This window comes from Ceratotherium simum, chromosome 9, assembly GCF_057802395.1.
Source record: "Ceratotherium simum simum isolate JZ-2026a chromosome 9, ASM5780239v1, whole genome shotgun sequence".
NCBI lineage: Eukaryota > Metazoa > Chordata > Mammalia > Perissodactyla > Rhinocerotidae > Ceratotherium > Ceratotherium simum.
Genome location: NC_141908.1, coordinates 53,878,962 through 53,900,816, shown reverse-complemented (window position 1 = coordinate 53,900,816; position 21,855 = coordinate 53,878,962). Strand labels below are relative to the sequence as shown.

Sequence of the window (21,855 nt, the reverse complement as noted above, 5' to 3'; positions counted from 1 at the left end):
TTCAGGAAACGTATTTCAATAAACACACTTATGTTGTTAGACGTAGAGATGTTTCATCATTTTTGTACGTAAATTTGTCCTTGGAAGTTAATTGGCGGGTATTATGTTGCTTTCAGTACTGTAAATATATCGTGGAGAGAGATGCAACAGTAATTTGGTAAATAGCACCTTGTTTTATTTTAGGTACCTCCCAGAGCACCAACTTTATTTCTAGAAGTTGCTTGAAGGCAAAGAAAATACTAGATGCTGATATACAAAATGTAGTGTTACCCATTCAGAATGACTGTGAGTAATTAATAAAATCTTGAGAGATGTTTATCTTTTGCAAGTTTACCTCCTTTACAGAATCATGTAATTCAGCTTGTCTGCAGCTGCTTCAAAATCCAAATCATAATGCGGAAAGTATGTGATTGAATTGGGTTTGATGTCGCTCAGCTGGATATGACTCACACTCTAATTGTAACCTGAATAAATCCTGAGACCCCACATGGCCCAGCTTCTGCTTGGAGTCTCATTCAAAAAAAAAAATCAGAAAGCCTTGAAGAAGAGCATAACTCTTTAATCTAACTTTTTCTAAAAGGCATGGCTTAACAGTTTTACACTTCACACTACATAAACAGCTTCTCCAAAATTCTGTTCCTCTGTCTATGCTCATGGCTGCTGCTAAACCTCTCTCATCCACGTAGTTTTTTACTGGCCATGAAGCTTTCTTCATTTTTAAAAAAATTATGGAGGTAAAATTCGCATACCATTTTCCTCCTTATTTTTGATCAGACATAAATATATCCAATTCTTCCAAATTTAGAAGCATAAATGCTACACCACCTCTAGGCTCAAAGTGCCCATATGGATTTCCTGTTCTACTTCCTGGATGAACTGTGCCTCTCTAGGATGACTGGAGAACCTATAGCTCCACTGCCCCTGATTCCTGAATATCCTTTATTTCCCACATGCACAGCACCTTCAGAAATAAAGCTCATTGCTTGACTCTGATTGAGAGTTTCTTTTGAGAAATTCTGTTATAGAATTTCCTGATAATAAAATTTCCACCTACTAATAGTAACAGTAGCCACCATTTATGCACTGTACTGGCTAAGCTCTTTGAATGCAGCATCATATTCAGTTCTCTTAAAATTATCCCCATGTTACAGATGAGAAAACTGGGACCCAAAAGAATAAAATAATTCACTGCAACTAGTAAGTAGATCTGGGATTTGAACCCAGGTAGTTTGATTCCAGAATCCTTCCTTTTAGGAGTTTGTTTACCAATTCTGCCCTATTCTATGTGCTCTTAAATGTGGAGGGGAGGGATGCGTCTGAGCAGAAAGATTATGAAATAGGCAATTAATTAGGTGTTCTCTTGGTCCCACGTTATGTGTGTGTGTGAGGAAAACACAGATTCTGAATCAGAGCCACAAATCTGCTTAATACCCATTCACGATCTCTCCCAAGACCCGTGGTACACTTTTGAGTTGTTTACATTGCCTTGTATTCTTCTATTCTCTATTCAACCTAAAAGAAAGGAGCAACAAATGTGTGAGAGTATCTTGGTTCTTAGTACTGTCTATACCTCTGGAGTTCTGTATTTGAGGCTTCTTAAAAACCATCCTGGGTGAGGGGCCGGCCTGGTGGCATAGTGGTTAAGTTCAGCATGCTCCGCCTCAGCAGCCTGGATTTGCAGGTTCGATCCCAGGCGCAGACCTACACCACTCATCAAGCCATGCTGTGGTGGCGATCCACATATAAAGTGGAGGAAGATTGGCACAGATGTTAGCTCAGGGCCAGTCTTCCTCAAGCAAAAAAAAAGGAAGACTGGCAACAGATGTTACCTTAGGGCCAGTCTTCCTTGCTGAAAAAAAAATCATCCTGGATGAATGGCAAGGCTTTCTCTGTGTCCCTAGCTGGTCTTTTTATTAACAAGGGAATATGCCATATCCTTTCAAGGTTTTGATCAACAACAAAGATGAGTGAGGGGCCTAGTTATTTGGAATTCAACTGCATGAAATTGGAAAGATCCAGTTTGGTTATTGGCATCAGGCCCTGTAGTATCCAAAGAAGAATGACTCCACTAGGTAGGGCTCTGGCTTTGAAGACTGCTGGCCGGAGAGCTTGATAATTCTGGCTTACATTACAAGACAATGGCATAAACAAATGTACCAGAGTGCAGTGCATCAGCAAGAGAACTTTCTTGATCTTTCATTTTCCCTTTATCTGCTCCAAGGTCTCAGAAACATGGTACATGGTGTCTTTTTGCATGATTGCTAATGAGGAAAGCCTTTGGCATGACATAATGCTTCAAAAATCCCCCAGAGTCAGTGTAGAAACAATTGCCCTGGGGTCTGGCTGGACTGTTTGACCTACATTGTGAAGCACTGATTGCCAAGGGTGTGCCTCACCATGGTTCCTCCCTGCACAATGTGCGTGCATGCGGTGTGCATGGGTATAAGTTTTTCTCAGAGACAGAGCAACAAGGAGATGGTTTTGGTGTATGCTGGAAATGACACTGGACTTGTAGTCAGAAGCTGTGGGTTTAAATCCCAGTTCTATTACTTATTTACTTGTTTGAACAAATCCCTTCAACTCTTGGAAACTTAGTCTCCCCTTTTGCATTATGAGAATGATTAAAAATGATATTTAACTCATAAAATGTTTATGTGGCTAAATTAATTTTTAAAAATATGCTATGTTAGAAACAGAAACACTCTTTTATGGTGTTTTATCACTTCTTTGTGGTCTGAACTAGGATCTCAGTCTAGTAAATTAAGAGTCACCAACAGGTCTTCAAACAGTTGCTACACCTTTATTCCTATTCCCTCCCTCCCATTACCCTGGGATTCCCCATGAAAAATTAAATATGGAATTTTAATGTTGACCTTCATTCAAACACATACACACATACAAACGATACCTGCTTAGGTATTTTATGGCCAAAATTTCTCCCATCACCCTTGCACTGATATCAAAACTTTAAAAAAGTGGAAACTACCTCATTTTTAGGGGGGAAAAAAAGTGTGGATTCTTGTTGATTACTGTGCTTTAACTAGACATTAGGAAACAGAATTCTAGCCTCTGAGCAGGTCTAGCAACATTATTTTCTCATTTGAATTCCTCAACTCTTCAGAGGATATGTTTACATTCTTGTGATCTTACTGTTGATCTCTTACCTAATTCTAGGATAGATTCCTCAGCAGATGATGACGTCTAGTGACTGGAAGTGAAGTAGCAGGAAACCCAGCCCGACAGCCTCCCTTCTACAGATACTTCTACAGATTTCCAAAGTGCCTGCACTTCTCAGAGTCCAAAATTTGCAAATGCATTCCCCAGAATGTTCCTGGCTATGTCCCAGCCACTGGGTTCATGGCTGCCCCTCTAGCCACACTTACCCACATGATCTGTGAGAGCTATAGCCAGTCCTCCTTATAGGAAGTGGGGGAGGGAAGTGAGTGGAGACCTGGCAGCATACTCTTTTAGAAGGGTTTCTGATGGCTGTATAATGTCATCCCCCACAACACACACAAAATTTATTATTGTTATTAACATGAACCTACCATTAAATTTCCCAAAACAATGGACTGATCTTACCAATTAACAGGGTCCTACTATGCAGTTCTCTCATGTTCACCAAGGAAGGTCACATATATTTGATCTTTAGAAAAAAGTATAGGTAGGATTTCTATACTTAAACCATTAGCTATTAAAACACACACACATAGCCAAGGATAGAGGGTACTACAATAATAAAAAGCGTGATCAATCAGCAAAAGTCAAGAAAAGAGAAAAAAACAAGAAGAAAACAATATAACAGAATACATAAGATAAAATGGCAGGAATAAGATAAACATATAACAATAAATGTGACTAGGTTAAATTCCTCTAATAAAATCAGTGACTCTCAGATTGATTAAAAAGATAATCTAGCTATATGCTGTCTTCAGGAGTCATGTATATACCAAAATTACACAGAAGGAAGAAAATAAAGAGATAGGTTAGTGAATGCTAAGTAACAAAACAAAAATAGGGATGGTAATATTAATATTAAAAAGTGTAAGATTAAATGTAAAAAGCAATATTAAACAAGGCATAAAAGAATAAATTATAAGTCAAACAAGCAGATTCAGTAATAATAAACCTTTATGTACCAAACACCTTAGCACTGAATTAGATAAAGCAAAATCTGTTAGAGATACAAAAAAAGTAATTCAAATAAAAATATAATAAGTTAAAAATTTAAAAACACAAAGTTTTCCATAATCATAGTGGGAGACTTTAACAAAATGTTTTCAGAATTTGATCAAGTAGACAAAAATAAGTAGGAACAGAAGATTTAAATAACATTATTATCATTTTTGACCTAATCAAACAAATAGGAAATACACACAATTTTTAAAAAGACCATGGAGCTTTTACAAAAATTGACGAAATACTAAACCACAAAGAACCTTTTCAATTAAACAAAAAGTAGACATACTGGCCACATATAACAATAACATAGCATTGAAAATTAACACAAGATGGCTCCTGCCCCCACCTCCATCCAAGCAGTTGGAAACTAAAATATGATAATTTTAAATAATTTTTGGGTCAAAAAAGGAAATCACTACTGAAACTATAGACTATTATAAAATTAACAGTGAGAATACAATGCATCGAAATATGTGGGATAGGACTAAAAATATACTTAGATAAAATGTTAAGGCTTTTATTTAAAAGGACTGAAAATAAAGAAAATAAGCTTGTAATTTAAGAGCTAACAAATGAAAAACAAAATAAAAAACACAAAATAGGGAAGGGAAATAATGAAGGTAATTATTTACCTTTATTAGAAAAATATCATCATTTTTCTAATAAATTAGAAAAAAATCAGATTGACAGTAAGGTGGAAGTGCAGGGTTAACGGGAAAGCTGCTGGAATGAGGATGGAAAGCTGAGTTAATGGGATAAAAGACACTGTCCCTGCCCTGTTGCCACTTAGCTTTGGTTGAAGTAAAAAGCATGTGCACAAAATAATTAGGGAACAAGACTGTATTCAGTAAAGTGCCCATTTATGAGAAATAGATGGTAAACCTACCTACAACAAAGAGTAGCCTTAGGCTCTGAGTATCTGGTGTCAGGGTTATCAAGGGGCCCTGGACAGGTTGTTTAGCCTCTCTAATTTGGTTAGCTTATCTGTAAAGGGGGGATCACAGTACCTACCTCACAGGATTGCAGTGAGAATTAAATGAAAGTGTGTATATAAAGCACTTAGCTCAGTGCCTGGCATGTGGGAAGGGCTGGGTCAATGGTTGCCTACAAACATCAGTGCAGCATCTCTTCCAGTCTCTTCTGGATGCTGGTGAGATGATTAGGGCACTGTCAGTATCTTAGTACATTTTACACAAGAGTAGGGCAGAAAATAGTATTTAGAGTAGCCAAGTTTTGCCTACCTGGATGAAAAGAGTGGGCATTTCATCTCTGATCATTTGTGAAATATGCCCATGGGGAATGGTTGAACAAGTCTCTGTCCACTAAAAGAAAAAAATCTGTAAAGCATGATGCTCCCAAAGCAGCAGTGGTTCATGAGCTGGAGAGAAGATCCTGGTTACAGAAAGAGGAATGGCCAGTTCAGCCATTCTGCAGTCGGTTGGCATCCCCAGTAGGAAAGGCGGAATCAAGGAGTCCTTACTGATCTGCTTCTGACCGGTAAGGACTTTTACTTCTCATCAACAGGAGTGAAACATCCTTCTCACAACCCTTCAGTGTCAACATTAGGCTTCTCAGGCATGATGATGGATGGATTCATGAGATCTTAAAAAAGTGACACAGTAAAAGGAGTCAGAGAGTAAACCCAGAAAAAATTGGAAAGAATTCAACACCCCTCCTCTATTATCCGTATTTAGGACTTGATGAGAATTTGTGGTTTGAGGTAAAGTTAGAATGTGGCTGGGAGTAGGTAAAAATTTGGGTTTTTTTTAATGTCTGTAATGTTATACATCAAACCACTTTAGTCAAAATATTTGTTCTGTGGGGGAAAAAAATCAATGAAAGTAGTTAAATGATGTCTGTGGCCCCAAACAAGGACTAATTGACTGCTCTACTTCCTCCATTCCCAAGACACCATCAACTGTAAGGTCTACCATCAAAGTACTGACAGATAAGGAGGAGAAAAAAAAGACATGATATTAAATGTACACTTTGATTCCAGGAATGTCAAAATATGAAGGAAAAAAAACACTACCAACACAGACATGCATCTTGGAATTAAGGAAATGCAGACTTTCACTCAATTGAGAGTGCCCGGACGTGCCCCACAGTGGGCAAGACTGGAGAGGAGCTGAGGCAGGACCAAGCAAGAAGCCCAAGGATGCCATTTCTAGCTTTCTTGTCCTGTGGTCAGTGCCTTCGTCTTTCCTTTTATAATTCCCCTAGCTTTCTGGAGGGCCCAAACATACTGGAATTTGTGGATGTAGGAAGTGGTGTGTGGGTGTAAAACGATGTCCTGAACCGAGGGGAGTATTCTGCAATTTGTACAGCTTGACTCAATGCAGAAACCCCAAAGTTGTTTCTATTTGGCTACCCTGGCATAATTCTTTTTTAAAAAATGCTTTTAAAGGGATTTTTTGTTTTTCAGAAAGGTAACCATAGACAAGCTCACTGTTCCAAGTCGTGAAAATATTACCCTATAATTCCCCAATGAAGTTTTCCGTTTGAGAACACCGAGTAAGGAAACAAGTCCTGAGAGTCAGAACTTTGGACAACAGTAAAACTCTGAAGTCTCACCACATGATTGGATTTCTGGCTTTGAAAACATGCGTAACTGTTTTACCATTCTGACAGCTGATGGCTGGCTTTCTGATTGAACTGTACAGTTAGATTAGCCACTTGAGTCAAGATGGCTATAAGCATGGCATTAGCTTTAAAATAGGAATAATGGTGAGACCTTGCCATCTTGGAAAAACAAAATACTACATAGATGATAAATAATAATGACTCCATTTGAATGTATTTAGAAGTGTCACATTCTGGGTTAAGCTGCCAGCTCCATTTTTCAAACTAAGCAGTTACATATGTTCTGCTTAAGCCATGCTCTGGGTGGAATTTTTAAAGGTCTTAACAAAATGCTTTATAATTTTTCCTTAAAATTTCTAACCTGGCTTCCTGTCCATGAATTTTTTTTTCTGTTTAGGCATTTAAAAAATTTTAATAGACTTTATTTTTTAGAACAGTTAGAGATTTACAGAAAAATCGAGACGATAGTAGGGAGTTCCCACCCATTCTCTACCCAGCCTCTCCACTATTAAAATCTCCCATTTAGTATGATATATAAGTAACAATTAATAAGCTAATATTGATACGTTATTATTAACTAAAGTCCATAGTTTATGTAGATTTCCGTAGTTTTTCCCTGATGTCCTTTTTCTGTTCCAGGATCCCATCCAGGACATCATGTTACATTTAGTCATCATGTCTCCTTAGGCTCCTCTGTTTGAAACAGTTTCTAAGGCTTTCCTTGTTTTTGATGACCTTGATGGTTTTGAAGAGTAGTGGTCAGGTATTTTGTAGAATGTCCCACAATTGGGATTTGTCTAATGTTTTTCTCATGATAAGGCTGGGGTTATGGGTTATTGGGAGGAAGACCGCAGAAGTAAAGTCCCGTTCTCATCACATCATAGCAAGCATATACACTGTCAACATAAGTTAATACTGTTGATGTTGGCCTTGCTCCCCTGATGTTGTGTGTGTCAGGTTTCTCCACTGTAAAGTTGCCCCCCCTTCTTTCCACACTGTACACTCTGGAAGGAAAACCTTGAGGGTGGAGTATCTATATAAATTATTTAGAATTCTTCTGCGCAGAAGATTTGTAATTAATTTATTCAATCATTTATTTATATCAGTGTGGCCTCAAAGATTTTTTTTTATACTTTAGGTTATAATTCAACACTACTTTATTTTGCTGCTCAAATTGTTCCACCTTTGGCTGTTGGGAGCTCTTTCAGTTGGTTCCTATGCTCCTTTGACATACTCCTATCAATATTTTTTTGTCTTTTGTTTTTGAGCACTTCCTTACTTTCTGGCACTACAAGATGCTCTAGGATCATCATGTATACTACCCCGCAACTGTCCATGAGTTTTTCTGTCTTGACAAGGGAATGAAAGAAAATAAACCTATGGGACTGAGAAAACTTATTTGCCTTTAATTTTATTAATAATTACTAATTAGCGTTAGTAAAAATCTTTTTTAAAAAAATTGGTTTCATATAATTAGTCCTAGCCTCCACCAGCAAGAAAATACCAAAAAACCAGGCCAGCTGCAGGGCCCCCCACGTCCAGGGCTCACATGCTGTCAGGAGCCCACCACCATCCCGCAGGAAGAGAGTGTCAGCCCTTTTCAGGGGAAGCCAAAAGGCTGGCATATTTAGGAGGCCAGCAGGGGAGAACTGTCTGCCAGTTGTTTAGCCCTGGAGGCAGAGTACCTGCCTTTGTTTGCTGGACCAAGAATTAGGGCACACCGTCTGACGGCGGGACTAAATAGACTGGATGTGAACTTGAGACTGTTTTAGGAAACTCAGAGTGAGTGGCCGTTGTCACTGCAGGATCCAGAAATGTGAGCTGAGCCCTGGGCATGCTCCTTTGTGGTGGCACCCTCCAGAGAGGAGCCTGGGGACATCCTGGGCGCACCGCCATGGCCGCCCTTCTCAGCAGTTCTGAGGGCACCGCACCAGGGCCTTCTGCCTCTCAGGCGGACTGCCCCCTCTCAGCTGCATCCCCAAGATGGGCCACCCTGGGGCTCAAGAGTCTCTGTCTCTCCCCTCCCCACTCCCTCCTGTGGAGTCAAAAGTGCCGGGAGTCCAGCCACTACTCTCCCTGCCTCCCTCCCATGTTATCTCCTCTCTACCTGTACCTTAGGGATGCCTCAAACAGGCTGGGAGACAACCCTGGCAGGGTTACCCAGTGTGAAGCCAGCAGCGAGACGATCTTATCACATGCCTCTGACCGCTCAGAGAGGCGAGTCAAAGAAGGTGCAGTGAGGAAGTATAATGTCACATGCAACATTTACAGGAAACTGGCTAGAAGATAGCAGGGGAACTTGAGAACTGGGTCGTTTTCAGCGGATTAAAACAACACAGGTTAGTGCCTTTTTTTCCCCTGAAAAATCTTTCATAGCCACTCTAAAATACCTCACTGGTTCTCTTTCCTTGAACTGTCTTTAACTATTTTTGTAATACGAAGAAATTGCTCTGGCTTTGAATGCAAGAGCCAGGGCATAGCTGGAAACCACACGTTGTTAGAGGAACAAACTTCGGGCCATTATTGTGAAAATGAAATTCTCAGAATCTCTGGTTTCCCTGTTTAGAACATCTATGGCTTTAAAAAACAAACTTTCAGATGTTCATTAAATAACTTATTTCATGAAATTCAGCTAAGCCTCTCCTCATGTTTACCTATTAGCATAAATCTGAAACGAGACAAATCGGCCTGTGTTTGCAGGCATACGCGGGGTGTTCAAAGGGCGGTAGAAAATACAGATATTTTATGTGTGAGAACATGAGGCAAGGCTGTATACAAACGTTTGTTGTTCTTATGTACTTTTTGTCTGGTAAAATGAATCTTTTGGCTTTATTTCCTGTTAAACTGATTTCTCATATCTTTATAAATTCTTAAGTTCTCTTTTCTTTTATATTTTTTCTGCCCTCTTCCTTCCGTGTTTTTTTTCTTTCCTTCTTTTACTGGCATAAAAGGAGAGTAGAGAAGAAGGGGTGGGGGCAGCTTGGGTGTGAGATGGGGACGTCTCCCGCCTGCCCCAGGGTTTAAGCAGCAGCACAGCCGGGGCTCTGGCCAGGCAGGGCCTGAGGAGCCGTGAGGGCTGAGCCTCACCAGATTTGTGCCTTCACTTCAGCCTGTGCGATTGGAAGAGGCCAGGGAAGAGCCAGAGAGTCAGTTCAAGGGTTGGAAATTAGAGCCCAGAAACAGCTACAGGGCCCAAGATTATTCATCCTACAGCCAACGGGGACAGTGTAATAAAGAACTTCAAGTCCATAAAAGGCTCTTCCACAATGACCTGCTGCTTTCAGACCTGTATGAAAAAGGACAACGTCTCAAATCTGAGTTAGAGGAGGAAGTTGCTACATTCTGGACTGTCACTAAGCACTGCAACAGGTTATCCAGGGAGGTTGCTGAGCTGCTTCTGGACATTTTTGAAAACACACTAGGTGTCCTCTGTGGCTCTGCTGATGTGGGAATAGAAGCAGGGAGAGCAAGGAAGGGAAGAGCCCAGGAGTGCGAGCTTCTTGTTTCATCTCTTCGTTCCAGCCCAGAGTGTTCTACAGAGTTCTGTAGTGAAAAACAGAACGACAAAGGGGTGAGAGGTTAGAGGACCCACGTGTTGTTTATATCCCAGTAATGCAAACTAATCAGAACAGTGATGAAAGAGAATAATCGTTGGTGGTTATGTCCTCAGATTGCCGCATTTTTTTTCATTTTTTACTACCATGTTGTGCAAGAAAATGGAGAGGAAGCTGACAGAATAAGGGAGGATTCTAAGTGGGAGATCTCAGCCCAAGTGGTTTCAGAAACCCTGCTCTAGCTCTGACAGGCAGCCCACGCTTCCATCCGGGGTGGGGGGTGGAGGGGAGGTTGGACTTCGTTGGTATGTGAGCCCTTTGCACAAATAAGTGCAGGAGGAGACCCACAGAGGGGAACTGCAGTGGGAAGGTCTCTTGCAAATGGCACCAGGAGCGCCCCTGAGCACCAGAGAGAGGCTTACAACTCGCTGGTGGCTGGACATCCTTCGAAAGAGCTTTTCTTTCAGTTTTGTTTTGCTTTTTCAATTGGTCAGAGAGCTTTGTTGTTCCGGGAGTTTTGTATTCTGCTAATCTGCTACTCATAGTAGAAAAGGGCTTTTTATTTTGTTAAATACTTTCCAGATGGACCTGCCATCTCTCTTGTAAATGCATCCTTCCAAAAGCTGTTTCTGTTTCTTCTGGGGGCATCTGTTCTCTCCCCAACCACTTCTCACCCCTTTCTCTAGCTGTGCACCTTCGCTGTGTTCCTTTGTGTTTGAGATGCAAGAAAGGTTTATAAAGTGTCGTTGTTAGGCAACGCTTCTGATCCCCAAACCTGGAAGTGGTTCTGAAAAAGAGGGGGACGCGATGGCGGGAGGTGGTAGATCATGTTGAATGGTGGAGAGTACCTGGAATATTAATCTCATGTGTGAGTTTTAGACAGGAATTACTGCCAAATTGAACACTGAGTTCAGTTTGAAGATCAAAAGTGGAAAAAGATAAGTGGTCACCTCTTGTTTAAAGGGAAAATGGTGAATTTCATGGAGAGGGACTGCATGGGTATGTTACTGAATTCTCTAAAAAAGAAGAAGGGAGCTGACTTCGCAAATCTCTCTTCTCCTGGACCCTGACAGAGGCAGGCCTCTTCTCCCCAGAACCCCAGATAATACAGAGGAACACTTCAGAGTCAGCATCCACAGATGTTTGGGTGGCCTGGGTTTCAGACGGATGAAATAGTGAGGATTACAAAACGTTCGTGCTATTAGGGGAAAGGAAGATAAAAAATCGAATTCATCCTTGGTCGAGTTGGCATCAGCAAGTCTGGAGGGCCAGCTCTCTGGGCTCCTCAGAGAGAAGTTCCTGGGCATGTGTAAGGTATTATTGTTATCATCACCGTCATACTGGGAAATATTGGGAGCCATAGGTTTGTTTTTTAAAATTGTGATAAAACACATAAAATTTACCGTCTTAACTATTAAGTGCGTATAGTTCAGTAGTGTTAAATATATTCATATTGTTGTGCAACCAATCTCTAAAACTTTTTCTAAATCTAAATCTTGCAGACGGAAACTCTATAGCCATTAAACAATTACTCCCCATTTCTCCCTGCCCCCAGCCCCTGGCAACCACATTCTACTTTCTGTTTCTATGAGTTTGATTATTCTAAGCACCTCATATAAGTGGAATCTTACAGTATTTGTCTTCTTGTGACTGATCTTCTTTCACTTAGCATAATATCCTCAAGGTTCACCCATATTGCAGCAAGTATCAGAATTTCCTTCCTTTTTAAGGCTGAATAATATTCCATTATATGTATATACCGCATTTTCTTTGTCCATTCATCTGTGGATGACATTTGGGTTGTTTCCACCTTTGGCTATTCTAAATAATGCTGCTGTGAACATGGGTGTACAAATATCTCTTTGAGACTCTGCTTTCAATTCTTTTGTATACATTCCCAAAAGTGGAATTGCTGGATCACATGATAATTCTGTTTTTAATTTTTTTGAGGAACTGCCATACTGTTTTCTGTAGCAGCTGCACCATTTTACATTCTCACAACAGTGACCAAGGGTTCCAATTTTTCTACATCCTAGCCAATACTTGTTATTTGCTGCTGTTGTTGTTGTTTGTCATAGCAGCCATCCTAATGGGTGTAAGATGAGATCTTTTAGTTTTGATTTGCATTTCCCTAACAATTAGTAATGTTGAGCATCTTTTTATATGCATGTTGGCCATTTGTATATCTTCTTTGGAGAACTGACTGTGCAAGTCCCTTGCCCTTTTTTTTTCCTTTGGTGAGGAAGATTAGCTCTGAGCCAGCGTCTTTGCCCATCTTCCTCTGTTTTGTATGTGGGACGCTGCCACACATGGTTTGATGCATGGTGCATAGGTCCGCACCTGGGATTCGAACCCTGGGCCACCAAGGCGGAGTGCGGAAACTTAACCACTACACCACTGGGCCGGCCCCTCTTGCTCATTTTTTAATGAGGTTATTTGGTTTTTTGCTGTTGAGTTGTAGGAGTTCTTTATATATTCTAGATATTAAGGAACCCAAGATTTTTAAAGTATTGTATGTGCAGGTTCTAATGTCCACATCATCTGCTAAAAGCCAGTTGCCTGCTGTGGTGTACATCCTTAGCAAGGAGCATGAGTTTCAATAATATGATTTTTTTTCAACTGTATGATTTTTATCTTGACTCTGAAATGCTATACAAAATCTCAGTCATTTTCGGCTTATAAGCAGTTCAGTTTTCAAGAGCTGATGAAGGTGAAGGGAAGGAAAAGAGAAGAGAAGAGGTAGCTTGGAGAATCCTTTTTATTCCTTCCATGATTTATGCTTTTTTGGCTACATAAACTTCAGGGAAAAGCTTTCTCCTTGATTCTGTTGACTAAAACCAGACTCCATGCAGGAATAAACATACTTTCTGAGAATCATCCAGTAATTATGTCTTCCTATGCCACCCTCCCCCAAACCCACAGACATGAAGATACCTCAGAATACAAGAGCATTATCATTGTCCTTCATGAATGCCTCAGACAAAATGTTATATTTTGCTTTGGGTAGTAAGGACCCAAAGAGGACTTGGGCTATTGTCCTAAGAAAAAGAGCAAGAACATGGGACTATTCTGGAGGCCTGGCTATGATGTTTGTTTAGATGATAGATTTTTCTGGAAGGAAATGGTAGGGAAGATGTGATGGATAGCCTGACACAGTGCTGTGTGGTTCTTTTGTTGGAGGTGCTGTCTTCCAAAATAAAATATTGTTAATGCTCCTGTATATTCTCTGACACTTCCAGAGAAGGGATTGCCTGTATGCCTGATTGATTTTCACTCTTCCATCTCAATTTCCCTCCATTTTTTCATCAGTTAGAAAGTTAGTGCTGTTTCCAAAAAAAAAAAAAACCTCTTAATGTCTCCATCACTCCCCCAAAAAGGCATCAGAAAATGACAATTATTTGTTTGTTTATGAAAGGACAGAGAAAACTTTTCCTTGAAAAAAATAAACTGGGAAAAGATGAGCCCTTGAAGGGGAACCCTGTTATGGGGCCACAAACCAAATTTAAAAGGCAGCTATTCCTGGCTGGCATGACATCCTATGTCAATTCCACCAGGAGGTACTCATATACCACTAACATTGTAATTTCTCCATACTAATTAGAAGTTACTGCTATGAGACTGTCTGACTAGCTAGATACTTACCAGAGTGTCTGTTTTGATACTTTCTGGTATAAATTAGTCTTCTTTTCTACTTTTTTTTTGTGTCTGGATTTTAATAATATGTCATATTTTAAGTTCACTCATTGTATTTGTTTGTAATCCTAGTGTGGCTTAAAAACAAAGTCTTTTTTTATAGTAGGATACATGTTTGCAGTCACATCAATGTATATATTTTAATAGGGGAAAAATTCTTTAGGGTATATGTTTCCTCAATTAAAAGTCATTAGATGATATCTTGGAACCTACGATTATTTGGAATATGCTGCTAACTTCAGACTAGGAGGTTATGCATATATTATACATATAGATTCATTTGGAGGATTTTCTAGTGAATTGCTTTTCTTTCAGTAAATCATTGATTTATTAAATGGTAATTTGGATCATCTTTGATTTCCAGGTCAGCTCTGGAAATATTTAGTCTTCCTTAAAGGCTTTAGAGACTTATAGAATGATCCCAACTCTTGAAAACTGGGTGTGGAACCAGTAGAGGGGCTGCCCAATACCTCACCAGCCTGCTATGCAGAAGGCTGCACACCGAGAGCTGTTCAAGGAAGGGAGTTGGTGTTCCAACTCCGCTTTCTCACTGTGGTGTGACTTCTTAGGAAAGTCCCGGTTTCAGAAGTCATTTAACTAAACGAACGTTCTTGATGAACTGCCACCAGGGCTTTGCCTAAAACCTCTTTGAAAGCGAACGACATATGCCTTCGCTCTTTCTCTTCTTCCCTCTGCTTTTCCTCTCCCTTCTGTTCCTGAGTCTCACTCCTGCCATTGCGTGCCCATCGCCTTGTGGAAATTCAGGCCGGAGCTCACCTGCGTGGACAGACAGCATGCTTCTTCCTCCAGCCCTGACTCTCAGCTTTTTGTTCCTTTTCCCCAGAGCATTTAATCACTTTCTCTGCAAAACAGGGACAAATCAAGGCTGATGAACATAGTTGCCAGAATAAAAAATGTTTGAAAATTTTTCTATAGGAAAAATAATTTGGAAAAAAAATAATGTTCGTATTATTCTCTGATTATTCATCAGAGCCTGATGAATCATGAAGGGTGGATAGTTTACTTTTTAAAAACTTCTTCTAAGGATTCATAAGGAGGTAGCAGTAGGGGAAAGGGAATTGAAAAGGCCAGAGGATAATTTGCTCTAAAAGACAAAAATGTTAGGTTATTCAAAAACTATTTTTTTCTCCTATTTCAGTGCCAGGAACATCTGGCCTTGGGAAGAGTTAAGGAAAGAGGCTTTCAGATGCTGCTGTCATTATTTAAAACTTAAAGAGGTAGATAAAAAATAGAATCTTGGATTTTTAGATATAGAAGGGACCTTAGAGGGTTCAATCCTCTCATTTTCAGATTTGGAAACTGAGGGCCAGAAAAGTTAGGTGATTTGTCTGTGGTCAAAATAGCTAATTAGTGAGAGTAGTGGGCATAGACTAAGGCTCCTGACTGCAGCATGGGTCACCAGCTGCAATGTTGAGGAGTCCCAAGGACTTGGATTGTGGATATAGGTGCCCCTCTGGAGTCTACAGAGGCCAGACCCATGGCTAGTGGGAATTGACCAAGAGACTGAGGAGTTTATGAACTCCCAAAACTCCAGCTAAGTGACTGCTGCTTAATTCCTGGGAGACAGCACAGCAATATAGGTATAATCTTATAGCTAGGCACCTAATCCATCCTACCTGGAGAAAGTTTGTGAGCAGTGAACAGTGATGGTCCTTATGGAGCAAAGGAGAGGACAGCCCAGTGGTTGCACAGGATTGACCAGGAAGAGACACCCTGAATCTTGTGGACATGAATATGGATTGAGAGGGGTTGTCCATTGTGAAATGTGGCTGAAGATCAGGGCTCACTATGGCCTAGATTAAGTAGCCCTCCAGGGGCTTACCCATCCTTAGCCCTGATTCCAAGATCCTTGAACCACCTTCTGAACATGAAATCAGCTTCCTGGGTACCATTATCTCAGAAAGATGTATTCTGAACAGTGGACATGGTCACTGGAAAGAAATTATATCCTTTGTAAATTCTGGTGTGCCCAGCAGCCTCTTGTGCATTTGTAATGTGAGTCAGTCATCCTGAGTCTGATCCCTCTGGCTCCCAGATAGGGGAGGTTTCAGGACCTCTATGACGAAGTCCCTGTGCTCGAAGTACGGTGATCTACCCCTCCCCCACAATGCCACTCTGAAGGGTCTTTCTTGGGCAAACAACAGCCTCTCCTCGGTGTCAGTCCTACTTTGTCACTCTTCTTCAAAATGCCACAAGCATTATAAAAAGAAGAAAGTGAGATATGATATGTGGGTCCTACTATTGCACATTACAAGGCCCGTTTTGGACACTGGGTGTTTTATGGGGTTTTTTTTGGCCTGTTTTTTTGCATTTTTCCTTAATTCAGAAATATGTAGTGAGTGCCTTCCATGTGGATCTTACATTTTAGTTGAGGGATGTGGACAATAACAATAAACCTAGTAAGATAGGATGTTATGTAGTATATTAAAAGGTTAGAAAGTAGTAAGTACTATGGAAAAAGCAGTACAGCAGGGTGAGGAAGAGCAGAGTGCAGTGGTGGGTGTATGACGTTAAATGGGGTGGTTAGGGTGATTGCCATGGAGAAGGTGACGTTTGAGTGAAGACTTGGAAGAGGTGAGAGAATTCGCCTTGCATATGCCTAGGGGAAAGCAATGGGCCTCGAGGCAGGAGCACGCCTGGCATATTCAAGTAATGACAAGGAGCCAGTGTGACTAAAGCAAAGTGAGGAGGAGAGAAACAGGAGGCAAGATCTTGGAAGGCCGTGTGGGCCACTGTAGGAACTCTGGCTTTCACTCAGAGGGAGAGGGAGCTTTGGGAAGACTTTGAGCAAAGGAGAGACGGTGGTCTGGCTTTATGATTTACAGGATCCCTCTGGCTACTGTATTGATCATAAACTGTAGGAGAGCATGAGTAGAAGAGAGAGACCAATTAGGAGGTGATTGCAGTACTCCTCTGGGGGATGATGGTGCCTTGGACCAGGGCGGCAGCACGAGAGGTGGTGAGAAGTAATTAGAGTCTGGTTATTTTGAAGGTAGAGCCAACAAGATTAACTGTTGGATTGAATGACAATAAGCAGAAGAGAGGAGTCAAGGAAGACTCCAAGGATTTTGGCTTAAGCAAGGGAAGGATGGAAATGCCATCAAACTGAGATGGGGAAGGCTGTAAGTAGAGCAAGTGGGGGTGGAGGAGAGATAAATGGAGTTTAGTTTGGGATATGTTGCATTTGAGAAGTCTGTCTGTTAGACAGACATGGTGTAGAGATGTTGAGTAGGAAGTGGGATATACATGTCTTAATGTAGGAGTTAGAATCCTAAAAGAAATTAGTCTTTCTTAATGATCTTAATGGTTTAATATTACTCCTGAATGCATCTGTAGCTTCTAAAACTCCTATAAAAACAGGAAATGGGACTCTGTGTAAGGACTTATTCATTGATTGATGTCTGGGACTGAAATCAGAGAGAGAATGTCCACTTGGGTACATAAGAGCGGAAGGGTCAGGATTTTTGTTTTAGGCCTTGCCTTTCACTACTTAAGCCTCAGTGATTCCATAATTCTTATTTTAAGAAAAAAAAAAGTTTGGCAAAGTGGGCAGACTCAAGGTTTAATTTTCAAATGCTTGATACCTAAACAAATCAAGCTTTTCTTTGCACATATGTCAAAGCAATTGAAGAAAATATTATGAGGTTGTTTTCATCTTTTAATGTTTATGTAAAGTATTACCTTGATCATTGAAACTGCATTTATTTTCAGTGAAACAGATGTGAGCTAGTCATACAAATATTAATGAATTAATTTGTGCTAGCTATTTTCCTGGGGAAAAGGATGTATGTTATCTTCACTCAATAGGGAGAACTATGAGTTCTTATGGGTTGGATCTAAGTCTGTGCGAAACTTGTGTTATGACCTCTAAATTCACTTTTTGTGTGCTTTTTAGTTAGCTTGAGTGAACAAAAAGCATCTATTTAAAAAATACCTAAATTGGTACACTGGAATAACACTGGCAGTTCCTACCCCAAACAGAGACTAAAAGTTTTATTCTCAATCTTATGCTCAGTTTATAAGAAGAGCATCCATCAAACCTGTCTTTGTCTCATCAGAGCCTCGACTGGCCTATGAGGCAGGCACTATGTGAGCCCCGTTTAGAGAGGCAGACATTGCCTCAGAGGGATGAAGTGACTAGCCTGCAGTCCACAGAGCCAGAATTCAGACCCAGGACTATCTGTGTCCAAAGCGTCCCCTACTCTACTTCCCAAAAGCATGGAGCAAAGTAAAACCAACCAGAGCATTTCAGTAAAATAATACAGACCAAGAGGCAATGCAGAATGACCTCTTTTATGATAAACCTAAAACGTGGGGCTCCATTCAGAAATGTCAGGTAGTTGCTAAACTAATCCTTGAAATGAGAGGGTACATGACAAAAAGTCTCTTGTTTGGCCTCTACCCTAAACAGTGGTCAGGCTACTTGGGTGGTATGACACCTATGGACTGAGAACATTCTCCTTCATCAAACCCACAGGGAAACACCCGACCTTCTCTTGCATAGAAGTCTGTTGGTGCCAGCTGGCAGCAGCTGTTCCAGGCTGCTCCTAGACGGCGCCTGAGAGCTGGGAGACTGCAGCCAGCCAGCCCTGAGGAGACCTGAGTGGGGGGTTCTGAGAGCCTTGGAACTGGTCCAGGACTGGAAGGTGCTGACTCAGCTTAGGAAGGAGGGCTGGGCTCTGTCCCCACAGTACAAGCCAGACAGAGTGCTGAAAGGGCGACGGGGTCAGCTCCCACCCCAGTAACCTCCATGGAGACTCGGGAGGAACATCCCCCACCTCAGCAGTTGATATTCAGTCTGTTTGTACTGGTCTGGCCGTGCTGGTTACTAAAATATTGAGATGCTTCAAAACCAGTTGGTCACTCATCACCAACCTCGGTCACCCGAGTGTACCCCTAGGACCCCTAAGACCCCTCTCATAATTCAGCAACTAAGGATTAGTGCCTGGCATGGTGTGGGGTACCCCAGGACCCTGCTCCAGCATCAGAGACATCATTCTGATTGGTTATTGCCTGTGCCTTATTGGTTGTTAAATAGTTTGAATATAACCCCTGTCCCACCCCCAATAAAATGGAACACTGAAGGCATTTCTGTGAGCAGGTGATGACAAATTTCAATTGGAGTCCAGGAGGGCAAAATTTAAACCTATAATTGTGCCCCAAGATCACTGGTTCTCTGATATGGGCCTGTTGATAGCATCCCAGTCTCTTCTTTACTGTCTAGAAGGGAAATACCCTCGGTGGTTATGACTGGAAAGGTAATAAGCAGAGGTCAAGCAGGGCCCCTGGATACATAATTTTGATTCATTTTTTCAGAGGGCCCCAAGTTTAAGAAGATTGAATTTTGCAGGAATACCACCTCTCCCTTCTACTTGCTTTCTACTCCAATCCTACCTGTCATTAAAAAAGTGGTTATTGCTTCAAAACATGGCTTGTTTGCTCCCACAGATCAGTTGGTGACCACCTGCCCAGAGGAGGTGAAAGGTTCATTATAAGCCGAGCTCCACTGATCCTGATTTACTGGTGCCAAACACTTGCCTTTTGCAGCTGTGGGAACAGTTTTTCAAAGTCAATTTATTTCTGAGCTGGACTAGCAGTACCACATGGTTTAAAAACAAAACAAAACAAAAAAATGGAATCTTTCACAAACACAGTAAATGCCCACATGTGGTGGATTCCATGGGTATGTGAGGAGTCCTTGTGCCCATCCACAAAGCCTCGGACCGATTTTTAGATGGTGCAAGATACGCTGAGTCCTTTAACAGGCATGTTTAACCTGAAGTCTGTGAACTGGTTGGGGAAAGTAATACATCTTTATTTTCACTAACCTCTAACTGAAAATTTACATTTCCTTCAATTATGAATGTAGCCAACGAACTGCAGTAATATTAGCACTTGTGATATCATCATCAATAAAAGTCATAGATATTTTGTGTCATTATGTGGTAGGCAGTTTCTAAGATGGCCCCCAATGATCCCCACCTCCTGGAATTCACACCTTTATTTGAATCCTCCTCTTAAATGTGAACTAGATTTAGTGATTCATTTATAATGAACAAGATGCAGCAGAAAGAGTGGGATGTCACTTCTGAGATTTAGTTATAAAAAGGCTGTGGTTTCCAGGGCCAGCCCTGTGGTGTAGTGGTTGGATTTGCACTCTCCACTTCAGTGGCCCAGGGTTCGCAGGTTTGGATCCTGGGCGCAGACCTATGCACCGCTCATCAAGCCATGCTGTGGTGGTGTCCCACATACAAAATAGAGGAAGATGGGCACAGATGTTAGCTCAGGACTAATCTTCCTCACCAAAAGGAAAAAAAAAAAAGACTGGTTTCCATCATGAGGGCTTTCTGTCACTCTCTTGCTCACTCTAAGGGAAGCCAAGCACCATATTATGAGCTGCCCTATAGAGATACCCACGTGGCAAGGAACTGAGGGAAGCCTTTGACCAATAGCCAGCAAGGAACTGAGTCCTGCCAACATGTAAGTGAGCTTGGAAGCAGATCCTCCCCTTGTTGAACCTTCAGATGAGAACACAGCCCCAGCTGACACCTTGATTGCAGTCGTGTGATACACCTTGAGCCAGAGATACTCAGCTAAACTGCCTAGATTCCTGACCCACAGAAACTGTGATATAATATGTTTGTTGGTTTAAGCTGCTTAGTTCTGGCATAATTTGTTACATAGAATAGATAACTTATACAACAAGTAGTAAATCAGCCCTAGAGATCTAATGCACAGTGTGGTGAATATAGACAACAATATTGTATTATAATCATCAAACTTGCTAAGAGACTAGAACTTAATTATTCCAACCACTAAAAAGAAAGAGTAATTATATAACATGTTAGAGGTACTAATTATTGCTACAGTGGCAATCATTTACAATATATAACTGTATCAAATTAACATGTTGTACACCTTAAACTGACACAATGCTGTATTTCAATAAAAAAAGAATAGATAATTTATTCATATTAAAATTGCAGATATCTCCAAGTATCATTTTCCCTCAATAAGACTTCGAAATTATAGTAGTTATTAGACAGGCCACTATATCTTCTTTAACGCATTAATAAAAAGCACATATATTAATTTATAACAAATTTGTCTAGCCATTTTGATGTCATGCATCCCCATCTTTGAAATTTACCAATTCTTATCTCTTAAAGTCATCAGGCTTTTCAGATAATTCATAATTGAAAACTAACCAGTTAACAACAGAAATATAACACCTCTTAGGAGAGCCTCATGCTAGGTGTTATAGTTGTCTCTGCCTGGTGATGTTTATAGTTAAAAGCTCAAATCTCAAACTTAGAAGCTCTATAACCTCTGGAAAATTTAAATGAAGATAATAATTTCCTTATAGGCAGGGCTGATATCTAAAATATCTAACAACTGGTAGGCAAAGTGCTGACCAGTCAGAATAAATACCAGCCTAAAAAACGAGTGGTAGCAGTGAATATCAGCCTGCTTATAGGAGGGTCGGGGGCTCGATGAGTTAAGGAGTACATACCCACTTCTGGCAGAAAGAGGGGATCCAATAGTGTTATTTCCCTTCCCCTTTTCCCAGGATAGTGTTTTCAAAGTTTGATAATCATACCTCTGGTGGTTCGTTGGATGATTTTAGGAGACATGTGGATAAGCACTTTTTATTTAAGTGATTATTATTTATTATAATGTATGCTAGAAAAAATATGTAACAACACATGAAATTCATGATTTCATGGATATAGTCATTTAGGACAACACTAAATTACGTATTCAGATTTTTTTAAAGGTTAGGTGAATTAAATAAAAATAATATTAAGTAACAGTTTTGGTG

General features: G+C 40.6%; 1 protein-coding gene across 3 annotated transcripts in view; it reads left to right on the top strand.

Annotated features, from left to right (window-relative positions):
• The window catches only part of WIPF1 (WAS/WASL interacting protein family member 1), a 116,356-nt gene that overhangs the window by 32,431 nt on the left and 62,070 nt on the right, over positions 1–21,855 (top strand). Inside the window, exon 1 of one of the 3 annotated variants that reach the window (XM_087435408.1) lies at positions 9,026–9,104. The exons of 1 other annotated variant lie outside the window; for it this stretch is intronic. The gene's annotated coding sequence lies outside the window, so the exon portion shown is untranslated. Of the gene's footprint in view, positions 1–9,025; positions 9,105–21,855 lie in introns of those variants that run through there. One more of the 3 variants, XM_014784634.2, reaches the window with a different exon arrangement.